The sequence below is a fragment of the Cetorhinus maximus genome, chromosome 16, assembly GCF_964194155.1.
Source record: "Cetorhinus maximus chromosome 16, sCetMax3.hap1.1, whole genome shotgun sequence".
Taxonomy (NCBI): domain Eukaryota; kingdom Metazoa; phylum Chordata; class Chondrichthyes; order Lamniformes; family Cetorhinidae; genus Cetorhinus; species Cetorhinus maximus.
Genome location: NC_135894.1, coordinates 7,779,534 through 7,786,881, shown reverse-complemented (window position 1 = coordinate 7,786,881; position 7,348 = coordinate 7,779,534).

Below are 7,348 nucleotides of genomic sequence, written 5' to 3'. Positions count from 1 at the left end.
CAGGACCAGTATTGCCCCTTCCCTAGTTGGAAAATCTACACATTGTCTCAGGAAGCCCTCCTGGATGCACCATACAAATTCTGCACCATCCAAACTTCTAGCACTAACTGATTGCTAGTCAATATAAGGAAACTTAAAATCACTCACCATAACAACCCTATTGCTTATACATCTTTCCAAATCTGTCTGCAAAACTGTTCCTCAATCTCCACGCGGCAGTTGGGAGACCAATAGTTAAACCCAACATTGTGACTGCACCTATCCCGGAGCTCTGCCTATATTGCCTCGCTGCATGAGCCCACCGAAGTCTCCTCCTCTTGTACAGCTGTGATATTCTCCTTAACCAGCAATGTAATTTTAATGATATTGACTTTGAAATAGTGCTCATTGGATGACCCTGTGACATTTTCAATCGCTGAGAAGAAAGAAGAGCCCAGTTTGCACAAAAAGTTACATACTCAATGGGGATAGTGACTTCCCTGGTGCTCAATAATTGCATGTATCATGAAACATATTTTCTGCACATGTTCAATTGGAAGATGCCTTTTCTAACTTAAATTTTCCTTCCCCTTTCTGCTGCAGACAATTCCTCTGCATTAATCTCTGAGGTGAATCATTCCCAGAGCCATTAACATATATCATGTGGAATCTCCATAGGATTTTGGGGATGTAACATTTTTTCACTTTTTATTAAAATGTACAAATGCATTACAACAACTACCCAAAACCCTCTTCTTAATTAAACTTTGCACTGAAAGCAAATTGTACATTTCAAAGCGCAATATTTTAATAACTTAAGAATGGAAGCTGAATTCTGATAGGAAAGGGAGAAAATGAATCATCACTCCATTTGCTGCATCTCATACTCTTTCATTAATGCCCCTAGCTCGACTTTGGGCATTCAGTGATCTAATTCAAAATCGCCCGGTGTCTCTTCCATGCATGTTCTCCTGCACCTTGGTGACTGACCTCTGTATCTGTGGACATTGAATGAAATGACAGGAACTAACGAAAGCGAGTTACTTTTGAATATGCATTGAAAACTTAAACTAATACAGAATCTGAAAGACATGCTAGGCAGAAAGCTGATACAATACTGACTATTTTGTAGAAGTAACATGTGCTGTGGAAAAGTGGAAAAGGCGAATGTACTGCATTGTGGTAGAGGAAGTAATTATGAAAGCGAACAGAAGGTTATCGGTTATTGTTAGAAGAACTGGATACTAATGATGGGAGCTTATGCTTCACCTCCTCAGGACACTAGTGAGACAAAACTGGGGAATTATGTACAGTATCGGCCTGCTTATTTAAAGAAAGATGGAAATGCCTTAGAAACAGTTAAGAGAAGGTTTAATAGACTAATGACAGAAATGGGCTGGCTGCCTTTCTGGGGAGCGATTCGACAGTGTTTGCTTGTATCCATTGGAATTTAGAAGAGCAAGAGATGACTTGATTGCGACGCTTAAGATCCTGAGCGGTCACCACAGGGTGGATATGCAGAATATGTTTCCTCTTGAGAGAGCATCTGGAACTAAGAGTCACTGTTTAAAATTTAGGGATCCACCTCTTATAGATCGAGATGTGAGAACATGTATTTTTTTTTTCCACAGAGAGTAGTGAGAATTGAATTCGTCTTCCTCAAAAGGCATTGGAATCAGTGACATATGAGTATGTATTTAAGGCAGAGGCATAGGATGATAAATAGTTTTAAAACAAGTGGGTGAAAGGTACGATAGGAAGCCAGAGGTTATTTCAGATCAGCCATGTTCTTAAAGAATGATGGTGCAAGAACGAGGGGCAGAGTGGTCTACTCCTGCTCAATTTCGCATTCTTTTTGTTATTGTTCGTTCCTATGTCCGCATGTTAATTATCATAAAAAGGGAATACCGGGATAGTTCCAGAAACTTGTACTTAAATAAGCAGCATCATCCTCTGCAGGAGTTCAATAAGGGACAATGTCAACGATAGATTTACCTTGATACACTTATCACTAACCATTTTTAACAAACATGAAACTTCCTCCAATTGACACATTTTAAATTGTCTTAAATATAGAACATTTCCATGGAGTGGAGAGATCAGTAAGCTAAATTAACGATTTCAGAATAAAGCCTGCTTTATTCTCTCAATTGGCACAAGTCTACACCGACAGAGCCTCCCATTAGCCAATGGTCACTGGTGTCAGGTATTTCAACTCTGGTCATTGCTAACACTCATTTCAACTCTGCACTGACATATCATCTAAGTAAGGCATGGACACTGGGGTCAGGAGCTCAACTTGGTTTCGCAACAAACACTCTGTGAAATTGACACTGGCAAATCAATTCTGCATACATACCGACGACGGATTCCGAAACTGTTTGCAAGGTTGCACGGTAGTGCACGAAATTTTATCATGTTATAGTATAGTCTCGCTTTAACGTATAAATCTTTACATGTTGTTGAATCAAGGGCCGGCCCATAATTTTATTGATGGTGCTGATTTATGTTTGGCTTCAGCCTGTTTGCAAAAGGTCAAGTATTGAAAACTCTTTCAATTTCTGTTTTTCTGCCAATTGATTGTTTGAGTCACAATGTGAGCTTTGCTTAAAAGTCTTTCTTGATCTTGAAACAGCTAAAATAACGCATTTGGCAGGAACCTTTGCAGAGAAACGTACATGTTGCACCACTAGGAACCGCTGGCTTAGCTTATGAAGGCTTTCTAAAGGTGGAGGTGGGCATTATGGTATAAATGTGACCAAAGTACATTCTAGTGATCGAAAGAGAAGGAGGAAATTGCTCCATAAAATTCGCTAGCGCAACGGGCAGTGTTCTACAGTAGGGAACCATTATTATATTCATTATGACACAAATTATTCAATGTTCATCATTGCTCTGTGAAGGTGAACACTGCACTACTGTTTTCACAAATGCAAATTGCATTCCAATCAACATGATACCTTTGAACCCCACAACACCCTTCGGCAATGATGCACATCGTTTCTCTAATTGCATCATTCGTTTGTGCAGTTTTCGCCATTGGAATAGTTAGCGAATTTTAAATCTGGACCTTGATTTTTTTTTACAATTTCCGTTCACAATGTATCTGGTTAACAATATTAGGAGTTACGGGTCACAAAGTGTCAGGACAACCATGGATTGCTGAACTTGTTTGATAAATGATGTAACTACTGTAGTTCCCTTGAATCGTGATTGAGTCTCTAGATTGTTTAAATCTGTTATTATTGACAACTTCGTAACAATTTAACTCTTTCTCCCTGTCCGTGAGAACATCAGCTCTATATCTGTTAGTTGACAGGGTCCCTGAAGTGTAGAGGAGGTTTGAGTAGCATTTCAGAACATCATTATGGAAGAATATAAACTCGTACAATCAAATTACATGCACCGTTTTTAGGAATTGAGATATCTGAGTGTCTGGGAGTTGACTTCTTCCTTAACGGTTGCTGGTTGTGTTCTTGGTAAGGCTTGATATCCAACTGTGTACTCTAAGGTCAACTTTTTAATGAAATACCGCCTCGTTACTGCCATTTTCCCTGTGATGAGACACTGAGCGTCGATCTGACAGTGCAGCGTCCCCATCCGTTTCCATGAAGCCATAACACCCTGAGTTACATGTCGTGTGGACATGTGGTTCCTTGGGGGCGCTGTTCTAATAACAATGAATGAGAATGTTCAACAATTGTTTTACAATACCCTGGGTAACTGTCAGCATATACATGTTGATATGTCTATTCTTGGTTTGTGGGGGGCTGTTCGTTTGTTTGTCGATATGTACAATTAGTTCACGTATTTCACAAAATTTGAAGGCAGTTCTGGAGTGCGTTTAGAAGCCCTTATGAATGTCAAAGGGATTTCAGGAGATCAGGATTCAGCCATTATTTAATTTATTTGTTAAATGTAGCATTTGTTATGCAATGCACTCCAGGCAGATTTGGAAGATTTATTTTTTTAGGCAGAGGGTTATGATGGACAGGCAGGGCGGTGGTGTTGATTCCATAGTCAGATTATCCATGCTTATTTTGAATGGTGGAAGGAAACAGAAGGGCCGAATGGGCCTTTATTTACTTATAATAATAACGGGGTTCCGAGCTAGTTACAGTGCTTGCAGGGGTATTCCCAGAATTCACATTCATGGAGGGTTATGAGAATATGCAGCAGCTGTAACATGAGTAGCACGGATTCCATGCTTCGAATCCTTGATTCTAAAATGATTATTCGTAGCCAAATATATCCTGTTGAAATTTCCAGGATGTCCGTTTGTAAGTGCAAAATATTGATATATGTCACTGTCACTGAGTCCACTCAGATACACGGCAGCAACTCAAAGATCTGCCAGCTCCACAATTCTGTGCGAGTATTTAAAGCTGCTGAGGAACCTTCTTGCTGTCTATATTCATGTTCCATGCTCATGTTTGTTGTCTGAAAAGTTGTCAGAGTGAATCAGTTTGTGTTGAACCAGATACATCAGTGGAAACAGATGACTGCGTGGCAAAGTTTTCGACGGAAATATTCTGTTTCAATTCATTTTCATCACCGTTGACAATCGATTTAAAGAAATAGCTTTGTAAATGTCTATGTCTGCTGAGATTGTTTTCATTCTAAATAGCGTCCGGTAAATGTGCCATCCGATGAATGGCTTTTGATAAAAACTGTAACTTTATAACTGCACCACTTCTGTGTTCGGACATTGATCTTCATTAAATATTCAGACACCTATAATTATCCAGATAAACCTTTAGTCCCCGAGATTTCAGGCTGACGGTAAAATATGACTATTTAGGTTGATTCGAAGCAAGTAACCAACTGACTTATTTTCAAGGTGCATTCTCGTCACTGGATAACAGCAAGTCAAGGTTTTGCATTTACACATACTCAATCTATCTGTTTGCTTTTGATAAACAACAATATTAATGCTACACTGGCCTGGAAATTAGTGCAGAAATAGTGCCTCATTTTCAATGGCTTAGACCATAAGACATAGGAGCAGAAATTAGGCCATTCGGCCCATCGTGTCTGCTCGGCCATTCAATCAGGGCTGAGAAGTATGTCAACCCCATTTTCCCGCCTTCTCCTCGTAACCTTTGATCCAATCTATCTCGGTCTTAAATACACTCAAAGACCTGGCCTCCACAGCCTTCTGAATTCCATAGATTCACCACTCTCTGGCTAAAGAATTTTCTCCTCATCTCTGTTCTAAAATGTCCTACCTTTACTCTGAGGCTGTATCCTCGGGTCCTAGTCCCTCCTACTAATGGAAACATCTTCCCCAAGTCCACTCTATCCAGGTCTTTCAGTACTCTAAGATTCAGTTAGATCCCCCCCCCCCTCCCACCCCCAACCCCTCATACTTCTAAACTCCATCGAGTAAAGACCAAGAGTCCTCAAACGTACCTCATATGTTAAGCCTTTCATTCCTGGGATCATTATCGTGCACCTCCTCTGGACTCTCTCCAGGGCCAGCACATCCCTCTTCAGATATGGGGCCCAAAATTGCTCACAATATTCTAAATGTGGTCTGACCAGAACCTTATAAAGCCTCAGCAGCACATCCCTGATTTTATATTCTAGTCCTCTCGAAATAAATGCCAACATTGCATTTGCCTTCCTAACTACCGCGTCAACTTGCATATTAACCTTAAGAGAATCCTGGACTAGGACTCCCAAGTCCCATTGCACTCCAGGATTCTGAATTCTCTCCCCATTTAGAAAATAGACTATGCCTCTATTCTTCCTACCAAAGTGCACAACCTCACAATTCCCAACGTAGTATTCCATCCGCCACTTATTTGCCCATTCTCCTAACCTGTCCAAATCCTTCTGTAGCCAGCCCACTTCCTCATACTACCTGTCCCTCTACTTATCTTTGTATCATCTGCAAAGTTAGCCAGGATGCCCTCAGTTCCTTCATCTTGATCAGTAATGTATAAATTGAAACGTTGTTTTCCCAACACTGACCCCTGCGGAACTCTACTAGTCACAGGCCGCCATCCTGAGAAGGATCCCCTTATCCCCACTCTCTGCCTCCTGCCAGACAGCCAATCATCTATCTATGCTAGCACCTTGCCTCTAACACCATGGGCTCGTATCTTACTGAGGATCCTCCTGTGCTGCATCTTGTCAAATGCCTTCTGGAAGTCCAAGTAGATAACATCCATTGGCTCTCCTTTGTCTAAACTACTCGTTAAATTCTCAAAAAAATTCTAACAGATGTGTCAGGCATGACGTCCCCTTGATGAAACCATGCTGCCTTTGCCCGGTTTTACCATGCACTTCCAAGTATTCTGAAATATCATCCTTAATAATGAACTCTAAAATCTTACCAATTTCTTCTATTTCACTTCAAAGGTACAGGGAGGATTGTGGTTCCATCTATACATGAATTTACTGATTGATTTGGAATCGGAGACATTGATCCTGACCTGTGGATTTGTTGTGTTACACATTTGGGAAAGTGTGCACAGATTACGGTAACTTGGTACGATGATGCTCTTTTGTGATCAGGGAAAAAAATATCTGCAGGCACTAAACTGTTCTGTAGTTTCAGTCAATACATCAACTTGCTCAGAAAAAATACTTGTTGCCTTTTTACAGACTTTATTTATACAGCTCAAATTCAAGTTCCGAGGGAAAATTCCAGGCACATTATGTCCACATTGGAGGTGAACTGCAAACATAACACGAGCAGAGAAGCCACCACAACGCCAAGTGCTTCTTGTTAGTCCACAGGACAGCAAAACGCGCAGTGACTGTTGTGAGTCTCTGCAGGCTGCGAGTTGCGTTTAATGCGTTGGGGGACATGAATGCCCCCATCGTTTCCAAGAGCTCGCCTTCTATAAAGCACATCCCTTCCTGTTTAGAGGGAACTCAATTACGTCTCCCCTGATAGAGACCATTGAATGTGGAATTTAATTTTGTTCCCTGTTTTCGGTAATTCTTTATATTTTTTTTATTATTCTCTCCTGAAGTCTCTTCGAGTGATCATGTTTCCTCAACTATTTGGAAAGTTGCCCTATGCAACTACACAACACACATATGGTGTGCAATGCAGCAGCAATACTAAGTCTACAGTTCAGAAGGTCTGAAATCTCTACAATGTGCACATGCAGCAAATTTATGATTTTAAAATGTGTTGCCTTCATTGCTGGCTGCATTGATAATGGTAATGGACGTGAAGTGCCATGATTCCAACGTTGCATTTGACTGAGACTTCAACCAAGAAGGCGACTATGATAATCCATTTTAATACAATTTGCCAGTGTTTCTAGAGTTGTTTAATACTTTCTCTGTAGCATGTTATTTCCCGTCCATTGCACCCCGAAATCTTTAGGTGTCCTTAGAATCTCTTTTT